This window comes from Tamandua tetradactyla, chromosome 21 (assembly GCF_023851605.1).
Source record: "Tamandua tetradactyla isolate mTamTet1 chromosome 21, mTamTet1.pri, whole genome shotgun sequence".
Taxonomy (NCBI): Eukaryota; Metazoa; Chordata; class Mammalia; order Pilosa; family Myrmecophagidae; genus Tamandua; species Tamandua tetradactyla.
This window is the reverse complement of record NC_135347.1, coordinates 38234104-38259035: the sequence shown is the minus strand read 5'-3', so window position 1 is coordinate 38259035 and position 24932 is coordinate 38234104. Positions and strand designations below refer to the sequence as shown.

The window sequence follows — 24932 nt, the reverse complement described above, 5'->3', positions numbered from 1 at the left end:
GGGGGCATTGGCCAGCCAGTAAACTCCTCAAGAAATAGAATTTTAAAATCAGTGGTGAGCGGGTGCCAGAGTAGTTCAGGGGGGGAATTCTTGCCTGCCATGCAGGAGCCCTGGGTTCGATTTCCAGCCCATGCACTCCCTCGCTACCCCCACTCCCCAAAAAATCACCAAATGGTGTTGCAATAATGGGATAGTCAGATGGAGAAAGAATGAAATGAGACCCCCACTACACAGCATACAAAACAAAACAAACAAAAATCAGTGGCAGATTGTAATAGAGTTTAACTTGAAGAGAAAGGCAGCGCTGAGACTTGAGCCCACTACAGTTTAACCGGGCAGTGCAGGTGATATTCTGGATAAAACGGCTGCCCTTTAGGGCATGATTTTGGAAGGGCCTGCTTTATTCAATAGTGACCACACACAGGGTCCTTTGTAACCGTCCTCTGGAGCTAATCAATCTCTTCTCTGAGAGAACTCAGTCTTCCTCATGTGAGAGAGATGCCTCTCCCTGGATCCAGAATTCACAGAGTGATGTTGGACAAGGTAACTTAACTTCTTTGTACTTCGGTTTCCAATCTGTTAAATAGAAATGATATTAATAGTATTTAGTATATACTTGGCACAAAGATTAAATATAAAATGCTTATAAGATTGCCTGGCAGAGACAAGATGTATATACATTTTTTTTGTTATCGTTGTCACCATGATATTCTATTATATACTTCTCTGTTTCACAAACATGATGACACTATAATAATTTAAAGCTTTGATGTATCCATAAAAAAGATGAATTCCTTAGGATCAAGGTCTGTACTTCCACTCATTTTTAAATCACTAGACTCTAGCACATTATCTAGAAAATATTAAGTCCAGAATAAATGTTTCTTTAATGGTGGATGGATGAGGGGATGGAAGAATGATTGAATATTTTGGGGGGGCCAAATCACCAGACTGAGTCTTTTCTTTTACTAGTTCCTTGACCTAATCACATGTTTCACTCTTTAAGTGCCTGGGCAGTCATTAATGTATATATTGAGTTGGAACCAACAAAGCTTAACTGAGAAAAGTTTGAAGTCTTGGAGACCTCTGTATTGACTAGCCATGGAGAAGGTGCTCATTGTCTTAGCTCTATTTCCCCCCATTGAAAGATCTGATTGTCACGGAGGACCTACGGCATGATAACTGCAATATTATAATTAGAATAGGGAAGATCTTGGTCTTCAGCTTAAGGGAAGTAAGTATAGTTTTTGTGTGAAAGATCATGATTTTGCTTTTGAATAAGAGCACTGTCAGAATGTGATCATCTGGGGCTAAAGCAGCTGTTTGTACAACAGACATCCGAGGGAAGTGGACACCCAGTTCCTTAACAACTTGGTGCGCTCCAGAGACCTGTAGAAATATTGAAGGCAAAGAGAATTCTGGTTTGTGATCCAGATTCATTGCAGAGCACTTTTTAAGGTTTAAAAGAAATTACCTTTTGATGTTTCCTCTTTTTTAGTCTGGGTGAGGACTGATGTTGTCGTTGCTTGACCGCATATTAGTATTTCTTACTTACTACACAGGTGTCGTTAATGTGAAAAACGCCTCATTCTGCCATGATTTCCAAAATGACAAACATCATCTCATCAATGTACTTTCACTAAATTCCACCCACTCCCAACTGAAACAAACAGCAGAAATTCTACCCTGCCTAAAAGTCAGAAAGCAGAAGTCAGTATAAGTGCCCCCACATTGCAGAAAGACTGGCGATGTTCTAACATATGATCAAGTGCTACCTATCTGTAAAGCGCTCTATCTTACAAAATCATTGTTTGCCTTTGTACATGAATAAAAGAGGGAAAAAATTTAGTCAGGCTGTCTCTAAACAGAATGTTGAAAACCTGTGGAAAGAAGTGAGTAAGCAATTATCAGAGATGGCTTAGATGCTCAGAAGTTGGTCATTCTATGTCTTTTCCTATATGTCCTAAAAGCTGGGTCAATTTTAATTTAATCTTCTATTAAATGTCAGGCAAAAGAAGTTTTCTGGTTGAGATTTCACTGGAATTAGAGAATGTTAGATCTGGAAGGGAACATAAAGCTCATATGATTCAATTTTCTCCTTTTTACAGATGAAAAAGGAGGGGGGCTAAAGTTATTAAGCAACTTGTACAAAATTAAAGTTATTAACTCACACAATCACAACTCATCCCTTAGTTCAGTGCATTCTGTAAAATTAAATGCCTCTTTCTGTACACAAAGATAGGCTGTAATTTCTATAAAATTGAGAATCTCAAATAATAAAGGTCTAAACTTAACCTAGACCCAACATTTCATTAGAAACCACTGTGGAAAATCACATGTCATCCCAATACCCTCTGTGGGTCCACCTTCCACAGCACATCAATGGAAGGGGACACTGCGTTTGAATTGAAGATAATCAACAATGAATACACTCACTCAAGACTGCAATGCAGCTCCTTATTAAAGTACTGAAATCATTCCATACTAGTTTGAGTCTCTGTGGTGGTTTGGAACTGTATATATCCCAGAAAATCACATTTGTAAAGCTTATACATTCCTGTGGGTGTAAATCTATTGTAAGTGGGACCTTCTGATGAGTTTACTTCAGTTAAAGCAGGGCCCAGAGTGGGTCTTAGTCCACTTACTAAAGGCTTTTATAAGAGAATGTAATTCAGACCAAGAAGGAGAAAGCCACAAAAGCAAGAAGCTGACAGCAATGAAAGCAGGCAGAGATGGGAGAGGCCAGAAGATGCTGCCATGTGCCTTGTCATGTGGTGGAGGAGTCAAGAATCACAAGCAACCAGTTTTTGGAAAGAAAGCATTGCCTTGATGATGCCTTGATTTGTATATTTTTCTCAGCCTCAAAACTATAAGCTAACAAATTCCCATTTGTAAAAGTCCACCCATTTCGTGTTTTAATTTGCTAGCAGCCTAGCAAACTAGGCTATCCCAGAAGTCTTCAGGGTAGCACCTGAGCTGACTTTTCAGTGGGACCATTTGATATTCACACATCTGAGTCTTACTAATTCACTGAATAACCTTATTCATTATGCACCTAGGTTAGCTTCAGATAAACCGGGATATATCACACTACCTGAATCAAATCTGCTGCTTGTTTTAGTTTCAGGGCATCCCTTGCTATCCAAGCCTCCTAAGTCCTTCCATTGGGACCCCAACCTCCTGATAATTCAATACTCAAGATGTCAAATATTGGCGTGACAGCGGTCTCCAAGACCCAACTTTTCTCCAAGGCTGACTTCCATTCTCATTGGTTGGTGCTCACGGATGTTAAATATTTTAATATTATCCCTCAACCTACTCCCTCCTTTTCTTTAAATGCTAAAGAACAGTGTAGTGGTTTGAAGCTGTATATATGTCCTTAAATTTAATCCATCTCTGTGGGTATGAACCCATATAAGTAGAACCTCTTAATGAGATTACCTCAGTTAAGGCAAGGCCCTCAGTGAGTTTTAATCCTCTAACTAGAGTTCTTTATAAAAGAATGAAATGCAGGCCAAGAGAGAGAAAGCCATAGAAGCAAGAAGCTGAAATCAACAAAAGCCAGAATCAAAGGGGCAGACTAGCAGACCAGCAGCCATTTGCCTTAGCATGTGATAGAGGAGCCAAGGATCACCAGCAGCCAGTTTTGGGAGACAAAAGCATCACCTTGATGATGGCTTGATTTGTACAGTTTCCCAATTTCAAAACCCTGAGAGAATCAAATTCCCGTTGTTTAACCAAGCTATTTTATGGTATTTGCTTTGAGCAGTCTAGGAAACTAAAACAAGCAGCAGGTTTGATTCAGGTAGTGTGATATATCCCGGTTTATCTGAAGCTAACCTAGGTGCATAATGAATAAGGTTATTCAGTGATTAGTAAGACTCAGATGTGTAAATATCAAATGGTCCCACTGAAAAGTCAGTTCAGGTGCTACCCTGAAGACTTCTAGCACAACTGTGTGAAAGACTAAGAGACACTTTCGTTTATGGATAACAATCGAAACCAGATAGTCTAAGGTTTCCTCTACAAATTACTTTCTTCTGGGCCCAATTTTGTTCCCTTAAATAGTGTTATCAGCAAAAAGCTGTCTTTGCTTCAAGTCAAGAACACAGTGGACTAGTTCAAATCTTCAAAGGGTTGGCAAGAGTCCAACTCCTGGCTCCACAATTGCCCCCACATCCTATGAAAACCTGGTCCATCAAATTGAAAACGTTTAGCTTAACAAGCAGTTGAAACTTGTGATGGAAAATAAAGAGTCAATGAATCTCCTCTCCCATTGAAAAATAAAGATAACAGTTGACCCAAGTCAGTGGCAGAGATTAGACAGAGAGAGGAAATTAGAACTACAACAAAATATCACATAAAAGGCAAAAAGTAGAGAATAAAGAAAATAATGCGCAAGAGGAAAGGATCTGAACCAATACAAACAACTGCAAAGGATCTTATTGGCAGACTTTCAGACACAGATTTTGAGGAGGACAGAAACATTTAATTGTTGAGTAATACTTCTTAAATGATGTTTTACCTCAAGAAAATCATGCCAGTGAAGAATGTGAAAATGGTTGGGCAGCTGCGTCCACCCCTTCTAACCAAAGCCCAGCTGCAAGAAGAAAAGCCAGAAAGAGAGAGGAGACAAAGAATAGTGAATGAGAGGATAAAATCCAGAAAGAAAGAGAAAAATTAAAATGAGACAGTGAAAAATTAAGCTTCGACTCAGAAACATAAGCCAGAAAACACTTTAAACACACTGTAATAAATGTAATTTAAAATGTTTTTAAACTCAGCTATTGAAAACAAATCTTTCTGAAATTCATTTGTAAGCTTACCAGATCCTTGAAATTCTTGTCCCGATACTAAAAATACTGAAGACAGCACTGTGCACTCACCTCGGGGCCCTCCTTCGCTGCCAGGAGCTTTTATAAAGTGAACATAGCAGAAGGAATTGGTGACTATCCAGCTATTTTTCTCTGATATCTGACTGAAACAAAGTATAACTCCTCCACAGTTTGTCCACTGATATAGAAAGGAGGAAAACACATGATTTTTATCTCTGGAAAGCACCTAAGAAATTTTGTATCAAAATTCTGATAGTACTCCAAATCTTTACAATTTTACAATAAACAAAAGTAGACTGTGACTAGCAATCCAGCTCACTGGATGAGCTTAGTTTTCAGACTACCTATATTTGAAATCCACTCTCCTATTCCTAGCTTTCTACCCACAGGGAAGAACTTAACCTCTTTCAGATTGCTCATAACAAAAATGAGAATGATAGGAATAATAGTGATGTCTAACTCATGAGATCATTAAATGAGCTAGCCTATAAAACCCTTAGTAGAGTGTTTGCAAGTATTCAATAAATGATAACCCTCATTATTCTCTGTATCTTGAATGGCCTCTGCAGTACTGTCACCAAAAGTTCTGCTTTGATTTGGTTAATATTTAATGCTTTTATTGTGTGTTACAAAATGAAGTGATAAAAATGGTGCTTCATAAGGACTGTTCAAGTTGAGATATGCAGCAGATCAAAATCAGGAAAGAGTAGTACAAGAAGTCTTGAAGGATATTGCAGTCATCTAGGTATAACGTGATGATGTATGAACTTAGTAAGGAAAGAGAGAAGGAGGTGAGTGAAACAGGAGGCACTGGTGGGTTCTGAGCAGAGGAATTATATGATGTCTTAATATTTATCTCTTAGTAGGTCACTCTAACTACTAGGTTGTGAATACACTTAAAGGAGAGAACAGGGAAACTGGTGGGAAGACATCATTTCAGCAATCCACGAAAGAAATGGCAATGGTCTGGATCCAGTGTGAGTGGAAATGATGAGAATGATTATAATCAATATATTGTGAACAGCAAGGTTTTATGGGGTGAGACCAGTCCAGTTGCACAGACACTGCATCTAAAGAGCCTGCACAGACACTGCATCAACCCAGATGACTGAAGAACAGGCAGAAAAACCTCAGAGCATTCAGAAGCGTATGCTATACTGGACATCAAAGAAAGATAATGCACAAATAAATTACTGATGGTAGTTCAAGTAAAATGAGGGTTAAAAGTTGAACACTGGGCGGGCCGCGGTGGCTCAGCGGGCAAAGTGCTTGCCTGCTATGCCGGAGGACCTCGGTTCGATTCCCGGCCCCAGCCCATGTAACAAAAAAACGGAGAAACAGAATACAATAAAACAAGAAAATGTTTAAAGATGTTTCCCTTTCTTCCTTCCTTCCTTCCTTCTATCCTTCCTTCCTTCTCTCTGTCTTTCCTTAAAAAAAAAAAAAAAAAAAAAAGTTGAACACTGAATTACCAACATGGAGATCATCAATGATAATAGCTGTTTCAGTGAAGCGGTGGAGGCAAAAACTTGATTTGATTGGATTCAAGAAAGAAAGACAGGAGAGAACTTTATAATTACAAGTGTAAACACCTCTATAAGGAAGTTTGCTATAAAGACTGGAAGAGAAAGATATAGTATTTTGAGAGGAAATTGAAGGTCCACTGAGAGTCTCTTTTTTAATATGTGAGAGATAGCAGTAAATTCCTATGCTGATTGGAAAGATCTAGTAGCTAGGGAAAATATTGGTGGAGTGTTGGATTAAACTAGGATAAGAGTATGACAAAGTGAGAAGGACAAAGGGATGGAAGCTATGTTCAAAGGACTATGATTGACCAGGAAATTTACGATGGATAAGAAGACATCAGAAGGAGGAGGAAATGTGAAAGGAAGAGTGATGGACTGGAGGTCTTGGGAGAGTTGAAGATTGAGTTGAAGTAGCAGAGAAGCAATCTGGAAACAAATGATGTGATCATTCAAGAGCTGCAGGTCTCAAACTGAGACCGTGTAAGTGGTGCAGCTGCTGTTATGGGGAAGGAGAGGGCACACAACCAAGTGAGCGAGTGTCTCAAGTAGGATTGAGTATGCGATTATTGAAGGGGGAGGAAGTCAAGAACTGAAAAACTCTAGTATTGCTAGGCTCATCAGTAAATATATTTCAGTTACTGCAATCACCAAGAATTATGGCAAGACTAATAATGGAGACCCTGTCCCTGAGACGCAATGAGGCAGGACAACCTGAAGCAGAAGATGACAACCACAGTGTCAGGTAGCAAGTGGTATAGTCAGGTGGCATGAGATTAAAACCTGGGTATTATTAAGGAGGAAGGAGTGAAAATGGTCTGGAAAAAGCCAAGAGTATCAATAAGATCACTCACATCTACTTTTCTGGGTCCATTGATATGAGGGAAGGAAAACAGCCACCGCCTAATGGGTCTCCAAGAGAGGCTGTCTCAGGCATGGTTCTGGAGTGACAGTTGGTACCGCAGAGAAAACTAGGTAGAATGGTGTCAAAAAATGAAGGGCGATTTTTATATTAACAGTTTTATTTTAGGAATATGGAGTTTGAGATTGTGATGAGCCATTTAAATGGTTCTGGCCAGGAGGCATCTAGAAAGATGGGAGTAGATCTTGCCTGAGAAGACGGAATTGAAATTATCCATAGTTTAGATTCCGTTCGCACAGAGGTGCAGTTAGGGGCTGTAAAAACAAGGAAGCCTGGAAAAAAAGTGTAGCACGAACAGTAGAGGATTGAACAAGCCAATGTTCTGAATAAAGCAATAAAACAAAATCAAAATCACTGATCCATATTCCCAACCTTAACTCCATTTAGGTGTAGCTGTATTTCCCTAAACAAATTAAGGTAATTATCTGCATAATTAAATATCCACACAAAAGCTTTAGTCCAAATTAACTGGATATTTTATACAAAAAAAGCCTCTATTATATAAGAAAAGGCCTATTATTGGATGCATTTTGTCTGCTTTCCTTGGTCTCCATGGACTTGGTCTACTCTCTTTAAAACAGGCTATTTAGAAATAAAACAAGCAGAAATCTCTAACAGTTAACTTAAACCTCCGACCTTACCTTCTACCTGGGTTCCCGCATCTCCAAAGTTGGTATTCTTAGAAATAGATGAAGGAGGAAACAAAACACAATTTGGGCTAAAGTGCACTATTTGTTAAAATATATGTAAGCCCCCAACAAAGAAAACTGAGTGGCAATGATTGCTTTTCACCAAGGGGTTTTCGCTTCAGCAAAATCCACACAGCTCTTCCTTAATGTGCCTTGTAACCTTTAAAACAAAATCAAAGGGATAATAGCTTTCTGAGCAAGCATTTGCCACACACATGTGCACACAAAAGAAAATCAAGGCCAAAGAGCCCTAAAAGTGGAGTGAAAACTTGGACCTTGTTCGTAGCAGTGGGGAAGTCCATCACGTTGCTCACGGAAATTACACTGATGACAGTCAGTTCAAACCTCAGCAGGCGCACGCTGCGTACAGCAAATGGAACGCTTCAGATTTGGGATGTTGGAGGCTCATGTTTCCCTTTGTTTGCAAAGATGATCCCACTGACAGTGATTATTGTCTAAGGATTGTCATCTAAGAAGCATTATATAGAAGCATAAGAAATTTCATATTGGAACTGACAAATGAGCCATATTATGGCTCTGACAGAGGCACCCAGGGGCATTTTGTGGCAGAGCGTAAATGTTACTCTAGCAACCATGAGAATATTACTGCTTTTTCACCTCAACATACTCCCTCCACTTTTTGAGACATTTCAAGAACTCAAGAAGGGAACCTGCGAAACCAGCTAGAGGAATATACTTGCCATAGCCCTCCTTCCTGCAGGGGCTTCTCTGTGTCCCAAAAGGTAGAATTGATACCAGGTTCACTTAGCTTCTTGAGGGGGTGCTTTGGGAAGGAGGAAATCTTCACCAGGAAACACCTGCCTTTCTTCTGAGGTGCAAAAATAATGTTCTTTTTTATTCTGTCATCATCTGAGCATTGATGGTAGCTATTGATTCGTCTTGGGATTTTTTTAGGTGTCCAAGAAGATTTCCAAAACCCTTAATTCTGGTCTCTGTAATGACTCCTGTGGCCATGGTCTAGGACCTTCACAACATTTCATCCAGGCTTTCTCAACCAGGACTCCTCATCTGAGCCATTAAACTCAGAAAATGACTCAAATGACAAAATTAGCACCATTCTGGATGCAACAGAGAGAAGTTAATTTATTACATACAACGGATGTGCAAAAGCTTAATTTTCCAACTGAACTCCAGCTGAGCAAAGCTGACTGGACTGTGGTATGATGGCGAGTGGGTCCCTGCAGATTTCATTAATGACATCGGAAGAGAGAAGCTCTCTTTCCACCATGTTAGGTTGGATGGATGAAAACCTGGAATCACTGCTAATCACATCCTCAGCCACACAGAGGATGCCTGACTGCCTCGGAGGGAAGGAGGTCACTCCACAAAGCAGTGCCAGAATGAGCAAGAGCTAAAGTGAGTGAGAGAGAGAGAGAGAGAGAAAGAGAGAGAGAGAGAGAGAGAGAGAGAGAGAGAGAGAGAGAGATGGACAATGTTAAACCCTGAGTTGAGCCAGAAGCTAAATACACCTTAGTTAGCTGGTTACATAGGACAGTGGATTTTTTTTTTCATTTTTTCTGAAATTACCTAACCTGGTTTCTGTCACATACAAACAAAAGTGTTTTAAATGAGAGGAATGCATAGTTGCAGCAAAACAACATATGGGAGAAATTTTAACCTTTTAAGTATTAAAATGATCAGGCTAAAACAATAAAAATGTGTTTTGTCTTCTTAACCAAATTTTCTTTTTTTGTATGTAACTATATTATTTTGATTACCCACCATGTGCAGGCACTTTGCTAGGAACTTTATAATAATTAGACCCAGATTGTCTCATAATGTAGGAATAATACACATTTTAGTAAATAAGCTGGGAGAGATTATATAATTTGTGTAAAATTACACTTCTAGCAGATGTGGAACAGAGATGAGATTTGATTCCAGGTTTATCTAAAATCTGGGCTTTTAACCATTAAATTATATGACAAGGGGCAATAGATCTTGAAAATAACTATGTAAGTCATGGTAGCTACTGACTTTGTATTAGCCCAGCAAATTTTTCATCTCCTTTCAGGTAACAAAAACGAAAATAATAATACTCAATTTAGTGAAAATGAAGGTTTCATTGGAAAATAAAAACTGTAACCTCCTAAATTTCTTGCATTTTCATAAACTAGTACAAAGATTTTCAAAGACTATATCAGAATCTATAAAATTTGGTTTTTGGTCAAACTTTGTGATCCAGTAATTTTACCTTTCATTTATTAAAAAGAAATCAAAATATAAAATAATCCACAGGCATAGGGGAGTTTATTACAGGATTGTTTTATAATTAAAAGTAATAATAAGTCAAATGTGTACAATAAAGGATCATTTAAATAAATCAGCTAAATTATGACTACTAAAATTTTAAGTATATATGTGTCTATATCATGTAACATGTAGTGGTCTGAAAGTATTTGTGATATAATGAATGAAAAATAGGATACAAAATTGCTTATATAAAATATCTATAAAATGTAAACTTTTAAAGTATTCACAAAAATAAAGATCAAACAAATGCCAAAATCTGGGAGTAGCAATTGCTTAGAGCTTAGACAAACAAGATATTTTTCAGAGAGGATATTTTTTCATGGATATTGTACAGAATTGTCAGTGCACAGGAATAATAAGGAGAAGACTGACTTTAAACAGTTTTTTTTTTGTTTTAAATTCTATGCACAATGCATCTGTGATTTCCCACACCCAGGGTCAATTGCTTCCTAGGTCCATCCTTGGTCTGTCACTCTGGACAACCTCTAAATACTTCCCTCTTTAAGACATTGCCACTGGGCTCTTCAACAAACACTTCAAATTCTATAGATGCAAATCACTCCATTCTTCACTCTTGACTAACCTCTACATTCAGTCAATTCCAAATCTCTCTATTCCGTGTTCCCAAAAACCCTACCCTGTCCTTGACAGTCATCAGCACACAACTGAACTGCTCAGTAGCTTTCTTCCTGGTCTCTCTAAATACAATTTTTGCCATCTAGCTCCAACATTCACCTTCAATTTATCTTCCACTCTACTGTTAGAGACATCTTCCCAGTTTACAGATCTGATCTGCCAATATGCTTCAGTGGTTTCCAATGTTAGCAGACTACATGACACATTAAAAATGTCATTGAGGATCCCTGCCTGACTATCCAAACTCATTTCTAAGCATTTTCTCCTCGTGCTTTAAGTTCCAGCCATACTGAGCTCATTTTCTGTACACCCCAAGATCTCTCATGTCTCCTACACTTTTGAATGCAAAGATGGGAAATCTTTCAAATCTCAACTCAACTGCTACCTCCGAAAAGCTTTCTCTGCCACAAGTACCTACCACAGCTCTCTCTTAGGCTTCCAGTAAACTTGTATCTATATTGTGGAAATCACCATATTATCTTGCAACAGCTTCTTGCTTTCTTTTTTCCTTAGTAAACTGTAAGCTCTTTAGGCAGGGAATATGCTTCTTCATGTCAGTTTCCTAGAGCCTACTGTATTATCTGACATGTATCTTGACAATAATATTTTTTAAACATTAAAATCTATGTGTTTTTAAAATTTCTCCATAAATTATGATTCCTTTAGTCCTTTCTGCTAATGAAATAGCTTCTGCCAATGAAAATACCATTGGGGTATTTTCCCAAGAAGAAGAGGAAGATATCAAAGAAAGTCATGGAGAAAGGGAGAATATGATAGAGACAAATTTCCACCTGAAGGCAAAATGAAAGAAATAATTATTTTGGCTCTGGAGAAAGAAATGAAAGAGTGTGAGATCAGGGTTAAAGCCAGATGCTCAGGCCAAAACTCAGAATGTGGGTTTTATAGTCAGATCTAGATGTAGTGAGGGGAAGGTCGCCATGTGGGTGGCACTGTGGAAACTCCAGACAGTCTGAAGAGATGTACCCATGAACATTCAGGATAGGGCTTGTCTTCTCATCAGTATCCCATCAGGTACAGGCAGCAAGGCAGAAGAACAACATGGGGAGAAAAAGATCACCATAGACAATTCTGAGAGGGCGTGTTAAAATTTTATTTTGAAATATAGCATCTCTGTAGAGTGACAGCAATAGGCTAAGATTCTTTCAGCAGTAGAAATTTGGGGGACAGATCCTAAAGGAAAAAAATTTTGTATAAAATACATAAGCATGAGAACAGGGAGGTAAAATCATAGCACCTCTCTTGATATGTGAAAAATTTTCTAGTTGAGAAATTGCAGCCACCATTTCAGACCATGATACGTGTTTGAACTCTGGTGTCGAAAATGACATTTCAGAGAGGTTTGTCTAGTCATGGCTGCCAGAAATCCCGTGTATTTTGACGTCATGTTTATACTTACAGCTCACGTACATTCTTGCCCAATTATCAACATAGCTAAAAAGAATTGGAAAAAGCCAGCTATGTTACATGCCAAATATTGATGACTGACTTTAAGATCTCTCTACCTTTATTAGTTGTTGACTGACCTAAACAAATACACTTAATTCCCACCACGAAATTATATTTGATGTCAACTAAAACTAAACCAGAATGTTAGTTTTAAATATTCTAAAGTAAATTTTGTGGAATTAGAATGCTTTCTAGAAAACAGAAAAGAGCTTTTTTTCTATGATAGTTTGCTGGTTTCTTAAAAACGAGAAATTAGAAGTTTAATTAGGGAGACTTGGGAGGATAAGTAGTGTACTTTTTTCCCCATATCATCTTAAAATTATTATTGAGGAAGTTTTTCATTTAACTGAAATGAGATCTGAGTCTTGGTAATCAAACCCAACCATTTTTCTAAGCCTAGAAATTACAGTGACAACAAGCAATGTTATGAAAACATTTTGTGCATCCCAAAACAATAGGTAACCTGGAGATCACTAGAATGCTAATGGACATTTTCCATAGCTTTACATTTTAAAAATTGCTGTGCTATCCATGAATCAAAATAAAGTCTATTTTTAACATTCTTATATCTAGTGCATTTTCTTTAGCTATGGCCCGAGGTAGATATTTGCAATGCCTTCCCTTTAAAATATTTTGTTATTTATAACATTTTTCTTTCAGATATCTGAAAGCATGGTAGGAAAGCTTTATAGAACCTTTAAGGGGAATATATAGTATTTGAGTTCAGCACAATTTGCTTGCCATTTAAAAGTAATGTTAGGTAGTTATGATGAGCTGGTTTCCTTACAATCTCAATTCAACTTAACAATAATATTAGACAATCAGGTCTCCATGTTTAGCCAAAACTGTGGTTGAAGTGAGTGCTAGTACAAATACTTTTGTTTAGCTACTTTGAATTTCATTTTAAATTTCATTTGTCCAAACACAACAGTGATGGTTAGGAGCGGGAATGTTTAATACCTCAGATTTGGTGCTAAACTGAACATGTTGTTTTGTTGTAGGAATTTAAATAGAATGTGATACATTGAGGTTTTATTTAAATAATTGATTTTAGACCTAAATATGTTTAACTTTTTAAACTTTGTCTCTTATTTATTTATGTTCAGTATATCTTTATTTTGCAATGTTGATAGATGTGAAAGAACTGGATACTGAGAAGGCTCAGCAATATGATTCTGACATAGAAGATGGAGAAGACAGTTCTTAGTGTAACCATGATAAATGATCCTTGTATAATACGTCCAACACTCTCTAATGTAGTTACTATTCTAATATCACTGGTGCAGAAAAGAAAATTAAGAAGTGTTAAATGGTGTACTCTTTGTCACACGAATAGCAAGTGGCAGAATCAAAATGTAAAGCTAGTTATGTTGAAATCTCTAGCCCTTGTTTTTAACCTCGGTGCCAATGTTCGTCAATATAGAACTGGCTCTTTAAATAAGAAAGCATTTTCTGTTACACATTGTCCTGTCACTTTTCTAGTCATTCTTTTCCTCTTTATTCACTCACATTTCAATTCTGGTTTGTCTCTTCATAACTCTGTTTAGTTCCTTTCGAGATAGATTAATTCAAAATTAGCATGGTAAAGCTAAAATAAACTGTAGTTGCAAGAGGAAACTCATAAAAATAGACATGTTACACATATCAACTTGCCCTTGCTCTGAGTGAAACAATTTTTGACAATGCAGTTTTTGAAATTTTTTATTGGTGATGGGAAAAGACAAAAGTTGTACCACCAAGAAATACAAATTGAGGGTGACTTCATTCACATAGTGATATAATATGCTCCCTGGAAAAGCCACCCCAGAGATTTAGTAAATAAAAGGACAAACATCCCTTACTTAGAAATCTTGGAAGAAATCTTGGAAGATGGTAGAGACTAGCAAAGGACTCCACGGATGCTGAATCAAAGAAACAGAACATCTTAGGTAGAAAAATCCCATCCCAGATGCTAGTCAATCTGCATTACTCTCCCCCTTGGTCTCACCTGCTTGGGAGTCACACAGAGGCAGCGTGGCCCAGCTCTCTCCCACCACAGACTGAGCTGGTAGAACCGCAGTAGTGAGTTAGAACTCCATGCACATCAAGGCAAAGGGACTTAAGTCTGCTGTGGTCGAGGGCTGAACCCAAGCCACTATAGAATGCTGCACACAAGAGTCACAAGAATAGGGGGTGGAGGAAGAGAGACCATGATAGAAAGGCTAGTAAAACTATTGTGCCTTCAAACAGTCCAGTTTCAGTCAGATGGAAACCTAAGCAAAAAACAGACTTTTCTGAAGAAACCCACCTCTCTGGGTTGGCCTCGCTTTGCTTCCCAGGGCAAGATACCCTCACAGGAAAGAAATGAGAGGCAGATAACCCTCACAGAAAAAAATAAAAAATAAAAAAGGTGGTTAACTGAACTTCTGTAAGGTAAGCCAGAACTGTAAGGTGGGACTGGAAAGTGTGAGGAAAATGGGACACAGAGTGAGGGAAAGAATTTAAACAAGTCACAGGAACTGGGAAGAAATATCTACATCAAAACAAACAGGACAGACCAAGATTTCTGGAGAAGGGGCAGAGGAAATCAAGCTTTCTTCTAGAGGTGAAGCAATTGCATAAAATTGCAATCTCAAAAATTATACCGCAAATCCAAGGCAAGAATCAGATGGTAAAGAGCTTATAAAATCTGAAAATTTAAGCATGGGTTATTCAAAAAGTTGGACCAAGCCTCAAAGAAGAGACTTAACACAGACCCAGTCAACAATAAAACCCTAGACAAGAGGGAGAAATGGACATTCATAGTTAAGTCATCAAGATAATCAGATGCTTAGACATAAACAAAAATTTACAAGCTATACTAAGAAACAGGAAGATATGGTTCATCCAAGAGAACAAAATAAAACTTCAGAGCAGACTCAGAAGATGGCATAAAAAGATTTTCAAACAAATCTCCCAAATCAATTCAAGGAGGTGAAGGAAAATATCATAAAGAAATGAAAGATATTAAGAAGACACTGTGTGAATTTGAAAATGTAAGAAGAAGCAACAGAAATTATAGGGTGGATGAGAGAATAGTAGAGATTAAAAATTCACTAGGGACACACAATAGCAATAGGCAGAAGAAAGAATCAATGAACTAGAAAACAGGATAATCGAAATCAGTCAGAGGAACAGAGAGAGAAAAGGAAAAAAAATTGAGCAATGTTCTCAGGGATTTGAATGACAGCATGAAGCACATAAATGTTCACATCATGAGTGTTCGAGAAGGAAAAACATGGCAGAAAGACTATATGAGAAAATAATGGCCAGAAATGTCCAAGCACTTATGAAAGACACAAATATACATTTTCAAGGCGATAGAGGTACCCAAAACATAATAAATCCTGTACTATATACACAATCTACAAATCTACTCTTTATTTCTTATAAGAATCACAATATAATTGAACAAGAAAATGGCATATTTCCTGATAATGTATGTACAAAATATGTGAAAGAGTTGAGGAAAAAACAAAGAGCATAAATAGAGGGATGTGGGAGCAGAGAATGCGTATGCTATTGAAGCTAAATTGGTTTCACATTAGTTGGTTATAGATATAAGTTGTGTAATATAAACCCCAGGGTGACCACAAAGTAAGTATTTTAAAATTTTTCAAGAAACTAAAAGGAGAAAGGGATCAGTCAACATGCTTTCTTGATAAAAGCACTTAGAAAATAGGAATAGAGTGTAACTTCTTCAAAATGATAAAGGGCATATATATATATGAAAAACCCACCGCTAACATAATCAGTGGTAAAAAAACTGAACGTTTTCTCACTAAGATTTGCAACAAGACTAGGAAGCCCCACTGTCATTGCTGTTATTGAGCATTTACTGGAAGCTCTAGCCAGAACAATAAGGCAATACAAAGAAATAAAAGCCATCTAAATTGGAAAAGAAGAAGTAAAACTTTCACTATATGCAGATTACATGGTCGTTTATATATAGAATCCTGAAAAAAATCTACAGCAAAGCTACTAGAGCTATTAAACAAGTTCAACAAAGTTATGGGGTACAAATTCATACACAAAAATCAGTAGGGTTTCTATACACTAGTAATCAGCAAGCTGAGAAGGAAATCAAGAAATAAATTATATTTACAATAGCAACTAAAGGAATCAAATATATATAAATAAATTTAACCAAGAACATAAAGGACTTGTGCACAGAAAACTATAAAACACTGCTAAAAGAAATAAAAAAAGACCTAAATAAATACAAGGACATTCCATGTTCATGGATTGGAAGACTAAATATAGTTGAGATGTCAACCCTTCTTAAAATAATTTACAGATTCAATGCACTCCCTATAAAAATTCTAACAATCTAATTTGCAAAGGTGGAAAAGTCAATTATCAAATTTATTTGGAAAGGTAAGGGACCTCAAATAGCCAAAAACTTCATGAAAAAAAGAACGAAGTTGGAGGATTCACACTTCCTGAGTTTAAAGCACGCAGTAAAGCTACAGTGGTCAAAACAGCATGGAACTGGCACAAAAATAGATATAACGATCAATGGAATCAAACTGAGAGTTCAAAAATAGATGCTCACGCCTATGGTCAATTGATTTTTGATAAGACAGCCACACCCACTAACTGGGAAAGAACTGTCTCTTCAACAAATGGTCTTAGGAGAGCTGGATATCCATATGCAAAAAAACAAAAGAGAACTTGGATCTCACAGTGTATACAAAAATTAACTCAAAAATGGATCAGAGACCCAAACATAAGAGCCAAGATCATAAAACTAGAAGAAAATATAGAGATGCATCTTCAGCATCTTCAAGATCCTGCACTAGGCAACTACACTTTACACCCAAAGCACAAGCAATGAAATAAAATATAGATAAATGGGACCGCTCACAATTAAAAACTTTGCACATCAAAAGACTTTGTCACAAAAGTGAAAAGAAAACCTATTCAATGGGAGAAAATATTTGGAAACCACATATCTGATAAGGGTTTGATATCCAGAATATATAAACAAATCATACATCTGAAGAATAAAAAGACAAACTACCCAATTTAGAAATGAGTCGACTTGAATAGATAGTTCTTCAAAGAAGATATACAAACGGCCTAAAAGCACATGAAAAGGTGTTCAACATCACTAACAATTAAGGAAATGCAAATCAAACCATAATGAGATATCATTTCACACCTATTAGAATGACTAATACTAAAAAGACAGAAAACCACAAGTGTTGGAGAGGAGGTAGAGAAATAAGAGCTTTCATTCATTGATAGTAGGAATGTAAAATGGTGCAGCCACCATGGAAGAAAGCTTGGCAGTTCTTTAGGAAGCTAGATATAGAATTGTCTCATGATCAGGCAATTCTGCCGTTAACTATATGCCTGGAAGAGTTGAAGGCAGGGACTCAAATAGATATTTGCACATTGATGTTCATAGTAGCATTGTTCACAATTGTCAAAAGATGGAAGCAACCCAAGTGTCCAACAACCAATAAATAGATAAACAAAATGTGGTATAAACATATGATGGAATTTTATTCCACTATAAAAAGAAATGAAGTTCTGATGCATGAGACAACGTGGATAAACCTTAAGGATTTTATTCTGTGTTTAATAAGCCAGACACAAAAGGAAATATATTGTATGATCTCGTGAATGTTAACTAATTATAAACAAATGCATAGAGTTCAAATCTAGGAGATATTACCAGGGGATAGATTGGGGGTAGAGACTGGGAAGCTGATACTTAATTTGCTCAGAATTTCTATTAAGGTGATTATAAAGATTTGGAGAACGATGATACTGATGATAGCACATTATTGCAAGTGTATTAACAGTACTGAATTATATATGTGAATGGTTGAAATGGGAAGTTTGGGGTCGTGTATGTGCCTAGAATGAAAAAAGATCAAGCATGACACTAAGTGATCCAGTAAGCCCTCTTGTGGAGGATGGACTAGGGTTGATAATGCAAGTATAAGAATGTTCTTTTGTGAATTATAACAAATGTACAGCACTAATACAAGATATTAATAAAACAATGGCGTTTTGGAAAAATACACCTAATATACACTATGGATTACATTTAATAGTACTGCTCTAATATTCTGTCATCAGTTGTAACAAAGGTACCACACTAATGCAAGGTATCAACAATAGGGTCTTATAAGAGAACACTGTAGTTTTTATATGACTTTTCTGCTAACCTACAACTTCCCTAATTAAAAAATAATAGCAATAATTTTTAAAGAAAAAAGAGAAGAAGTATAACAGAGAAATAGGAGTTAACAAATGAATATGAGTATAGATCATTATATTGATATTTCATTTTGTCTCCAGCATCTTGAAGCAGCTAGAAGAAAAAATGAAAAATCATATAACTGTAACCCATACCAAACTTTAAAATCTGTTCTATAACTACCTGTTAAAATGCACTTGGAAATTTATTGCTTTTTTGTAGATATGTTATATTTCAGAATTTAAAAAGTTAAAAAAAGTATGCTAAGTGAAAGAAAACAGACATTAAGTACTACATATCTATGATTCTATTTCTATAAAATGTAAATATAAATAAATCTATAGAGACAGAAATAGTTTAGCGGTTCTATAGGAATGGGGAAGGATAGAGAGATAGAGCAGTGACTGTGGAGGGGTATGGGGTTTTCTTTTTGGAGTAACAAAAATGTTCTAAAACTGATCGTGATGATGGGTACATAGCTCTATGATTATATGAAAAGTATTGATTACACACTTTGGATGGATTGTAAAGTGTGTGAATGTATCTCAGTCAAACCGCTTTATAAAAAAGAAATACCAATCACGCACATAAAAGGGCTTACTTAATGTCTGGCACTGAAGCTTGCCATCTATCGACAGCATCTAATTAATACCACAAGCACCTTAAGACATCAACATTATTATTGGTGATATACTGAGGAGAAAAATTGAAGCTTGACAGCATTAAGTGACTTACCCAAGGTCATACAACTTGACAGGTTAAGTGGAAACCTGAACTCCTATTGGATGGATTGCAGAGGCTATACTATGTTAACCATTTGGTTTGGGTGCTTTGCAGTCCCTTGGGTGTGCTCCTTCTTGAGAGGATATTGTGAATAGAAAGAGAGATTTACTTTCTCAACACAAGTATGTCAAATTTCCACTTATTGTTTACTGTAAAGTATCAATGCACCATTTAAAAAAAGGAAGCAAAAGCAAAGAAGAGAAAAGAGTAAAGAGGAGTAAAGAAAAAAGAAAATTCCTCCCCACATCCTTAATTGATAGTCAGATTTCTTCATGTAAAAGCCTGAAAATCCTGAGCCAAAAAAGCAGGCTAATGTGAAATTAAAACACTATGTGGTAAGAGGTGTCCCACCAAACACTCTTACACTTTTTTTTCTTAATATTCCTGGCAGTGAAATCACTGCACCTCTTCTTGAACCAGAAGCTGAAGTCAGAGAAAATACCAATGGCTAGAACCACTTTTCTGGGATAAAGAGATCCCAGTGGCGACCGCTTCCCTCGCAGACCCTGGCTGGGCTACATGCTGGGGAAGTACCCCTAGGTCGGCAGGACCACCACTGAGCTGGATGGGACGCTGACAGTTTTCACTTACCCCATCACTCCGGATTACAAGTTTCCACTCTGAGCATGGATGAGTGGGGAAGAATAATAAGTACAGCCAACTGCCAGAAACTTTTTGTTGCCTCAGTGCATATCTATTTTTCAGCTGGATGACTTTTATTTTTCCGTTTTTAATTGCTTTGTTTGTATTGCCCCTTTTCTCTTGGCAGTTTCTAAATACCACTTTGGAGAGTCTTTTATGTTCGAACAGTGACAGTACCACCGAGATCTCAAACTAAGCCTGAAAGCCTGTATCTAATATCTTCTCACTGCTTTCTTCCTGTGGAATATGCCTGCCTATATATCTTGCTGCTATGATATTCGGACCTATATGGGCACCTGCTGAGAGAAAACTAGTAGCAGCAGAAAAGCAGACTGAAATGATTCCTTGTCAGAACTCTGATTTGATGATTCATCAAGTTGTACCCACATTATGCAAGCAGACAGAGTGTACTGGTGGAAAATGCAGTTGAGAAAGTAGGAGATGATGGAGAAAACTGGCTCTTGAGTCTGCTTGGCCAGCTGTGTAATGTATTTCATCAGGAAAAAATGTAGGTAATCACAACTATTCACTTTTTTTTTCTGCAGAGATGTGAGAATGGGTCGGATAAAGAGGAGATGCTTTGAGGCCTTTGGAATAAAGCAGTTCTGCAAATGTGTGTGTATGTGTGTGTGTGTGTGTGTGTGTGTGTGTGTACAGATTTGTGTGTGTGCCTGTGCACTTTTTCCTTCAAGTGATAGACAGAACAGCAAGGGAAAATTTCTTGCATGATGTGCCAAGCACATTTCATAATCTTTGTATTTTGTGTGCTCATTTATCTAAACATTTTTACAGGTATGTTGCGTTCAGTCTTATGAAGAATGCTGCTTGGCTGTATTGGGGTCTTAAATATCCATTGTACAAACTGGCAGCTTAGTGCTTTTCATTCAGTATCCAGCAGCCGAGCAAATCCCAGGGCTGAGATATTGATCCAGCTAAACTCATGAGCAGTATGTCCTATTCTCCTGGCTCAGTAGCTTCGGATGTAGTATACAAAATAATTTGCTGCATTCTTCAAAGTGATTTTCCCTTGGGATAAGGAAAACACAGTTGGAAAGATGAAAAGATGTTTCACTGGATACAATTTTTAAAAATGAACATTTTTAATAAGTTTACTGATATAAAGAAGCCCAGTTGTTTCGTTTATTTTTGATGTTGGATTTATTTTGTTTTATTTCATGATACTGTCATGTAAAAGGCCAAAAAGATTAAAATTTTCATCAAAATCCTTAAAAAAATTAATCTGCCCATCATGTTATCCTCTCACTTTTATCATTTCAGATTTGGAGAGAAACTTTCATGTTCGCACCAGTTTTTACTAATGTTTATTACACACCATCATCTATATCTTGAAATCATACTGAAAATGATATGAAACATTTTTCTGTTTCACATGAAAGAAGAGGAAATACATGGAAGTTTGAGAAAGAATCTGCGATCACCATGAAAAGAAGGAATATGTGAAGTTCCTTATTTTTTAGATGCCTCTTTTTTAAAGACACAGGGTTCAGGCATTCAGAAAGAGAACTCAAATGTTGAGCCCACTGAGGCAGTAAGCCCTTTGAACCCAAATCAGGGTTTACCCAAGACTTACAGGCTGAGGGACTCATAATTCATTCACTGGTCTCTCCAAGCCAGTTCCTTTACCTGTAAAATAATGCAACATCTTAACGTCTTTGTGAGATTCAGGTTAAAAAAAATGTATAGAAGGCATTTAGCACAATCAGCAATGAACAACAATAATGAAGTTGTTCCAATTCTGGATCTAACTTTTAAGTAACCTGGTAGCTTTTGTTACGATTTCTTGGACGCTAGTCACCATAAACAAAGGGCTACCACCCTGAGGCCATCATGCCATGAGAATCACAAAATACATGGAAATGGAGGTTACATGCCTTGTGGCAGTTAAAAAAAAATGCTAATAAATGTCAAGGCACCAGGAATGTGAGTGAAAAAAACGTTTTTTGATATGGATTTTCCAGCACTATGGTCTTAAGTGATATCACATGAATAAGGAACCAAAAATGCATTATATATGTATAATTATATAAATGAGGTAATAAACTTATTATCATAGTCTATTATATATAATATATCAGTATATAGAAGGAGATTTCAAGATGATAGCTAAGAGGAAATGTTTTTCAAAAATGACCAATCAGATTTGAAAAAGCGCCAAATACCACTGCTAGAAATGAAAAAATGAACTGAAATATATTGAAAATATAATAAACATTAAACAAAAGATAGGATATGGCTAAAAAAAGAATTCCTAAATAAGAAAACAGATCTAAATAATTTACTCATAATGTGAAACAAGGGATGAAAAGATAGACATGGAAAACAGAAGGAACTGACTGACAACTCAGGTCTCACCAACAACAAAAGAAGCCAGAAGATTCCATGCACTAAGGTAACTTTCCAGAAACCAGCAATCTCCAGATGGGTCCCTGGAACAGATAAGTCCTGAAATACAGAGGGCCAGCCTCTCCAAAACATCAACTAGTTCCATCCCCCTATCACATATTATCCATGACCCCTTCCAAATGAAAAAGCTAGAATGGGGATAGCTCAAACACCCCTACAGAGTTGGAGAAAGATCAAAGGTGATAGTGGAGTTATACAGAGAAGGTAGGGTTTAACAAATGAGTGATTTGCTGAATCATTATGTTAATATTTCTTTTAGTCTCCAGTATCTTAGCGCAGCTAAAAGTAAAAACCTAAAATTGTGGAATTGCAACCCACACCAAAATCTGAAATCTGTTCTACAACTAATTGCTGCGATACACTTTGAAATTTATTGCTTTTTTGAATGTATGCTATTTTTCATTAAAAAAAAAAGTCGATTGTGATGATAAATGCACAGCTACATGATGATATTGTAAATCACTGATTATACACTTTGCACAATTACATGGCATGTGAATATATAATATATATCAATAAAAAAGAAGTAATTTTTTTAAAAAAAGGAAGCCAAAAGAAAGGGTAACCAGGCTGCGTCATCGCCAGTGGCTGATTTGAATGAGACTTGTCGCAGCGGAGCCGCAGCCGCCACCAAGCGCCGCCACCACAGCCTCCTTTCGCTTCTTTCCCTTCGCAGGCCCTGCCAGACCATCCTCCCTGCGCCACCGCGTCCCCTCGCACCTCGCCATGCCGCTCTACTCCGTTACTGTAAAATGGGGAAAGGAGAAATTTGAAGGTGTAGAGTTGAATACTGATGAACCGCCAATGGTGTTCAAGGCTCAGCTTTTTGCACTGACTGGAGTCCAGCCAGCCAGACAGAAAGTTATGGTGAAAGGAGGAACGTTGAAGGATGATGACTGGGGAAACATCAAAATAAAAAATGGAATTACTCTGTTAATGATGGGATCAGCAGATGCTCTACCTGAGGAACCATCAGCTAAAACTGTCTTTGTTGAAGACATGACGGAAGAACAATTAGCATCTGCTATGGAATTACCATGTGGATTGACAAATCTTGGTAACACTTGCTACATGAATGTTACAGTTCAGTGTATCAGATCTGTGCCTGAGCTCAAAGATGCCCTTAAAAGGTATGCAGGTTCCTTGAGAGCTTCAGGGGAAATGACTTCAGCACAGTATATTACTGCAGCCCTTAGAGATTTGTTTGACTCCATGGATAAAACTTCTAGTATTGCACCTGTTATTCTACTGCAGTTTTTGCACATGGCTTTCCCTCAGTTTGCAGAGAAGGGTGAACAAGGACAATATCTTCAACAGGATGCAAATGAATGTTGGATACAAATGATGCGAGTATTACAACAGAAATTGGAAGCCTTAGAGGATGATTCTGTTAAAGAAACAGATTCTTCATCTGCATCAGCAGTGACACCTTCTAAAAAGAAAAGTTTAATTGATCAGTTCTTTGGTGTTGAGTTTGAAACCACCACAAAATGTACAGAATCTGAAGAAGAAGAAGTAACAAAAGGAAAAGAAAATCAGCTTCAGCTTAGCTGCTTTATCCATCAAGAAGTCAAGTATCTTTTTACAGGGCTTAAATTGTGACTTCAGGAAGAAATCACTAAATAGTCTCCAACATTGCAAAGAAATGCTTTGTATATAAAATCGTCCAAAATAAGCCGGTTACCTGCTTGCTTGACTATTCAGATGGTTCGATTTTTTTATAAAGAGAAGGAATCTGTGAATGCCAAAGTTCTTAAGGATGTTAAATTTCCTCTTATGTTGGATGTATATGAACTGTGTAAACCAGAACTTCAAGAGAAAATGATCTCTTTTCGATCAAAATTCAAAGATCTAGAAGATAAAAAAGTGAATCAGCCAAAGACAAGTGACAAAAATAGTAGTCCCCAGAAGGAAGTTAAGTATGAACCCTTTTCTTTTGCTGATGATACTGGCTCCAATAACTGTGGCTACTATGACTTACAAGCAGTGCTAACACATCAAGAAAGGTCTAGCTCTTCAGGTCATTATGTATCATGGGTGAAAAGGAAACAAGATGAATGGAACCAGTCTGATGATGATAAGGTCAGCATCGTTACACCAGAAGATATTTTGCGGCTTTCTGGTGGTGGAGACTGGCATATAGCTTATGTTCTACTCTATGGGCCTCGCAGAGTTGAAATATTGGAAGAAAGTGAACAGTAATGTTCATTTTAGCTATTTATGCTTAGGTGTGAAAAGAAATGTTACTTGTTGATAATTTCTATAATCCAGAGCTTTAGAAGAAGATGTTTAGGTGGTTTTTGTTTCCTCTCATGTGAAACAAAAGAGGGCAGAAGCTGACTTGAAAGCCACTCTGTGTATCAACCTAAAAAAATTACAGAAAAGATAAAATTATCTTTGAACTGTGCTGCCCTGTATCAAGTGTCAGGAAGACATTTTTAAAAGGCTTATTTCTTGCATATTAAAAAAAGAAATTCTGGGTTGAAATGCCTTTCAACCGTTACC

General features: G+C 37.1%; 1 pseudogene; it reads left to right on the top strand.

Moving 5' to 3' along the window:
• Window positions 1-23014: 23014 nt before the first annotated feature.
• On the top strand, window positions 23015-24644 carry LOC143665338 (ubiquitin carboxyl-terminal hydrolase 14 pseudogene; annotated as a pseudogene).
• The last annotated feature ends 288 nt before the right edge of the window (window positions 24645-24932 follow it).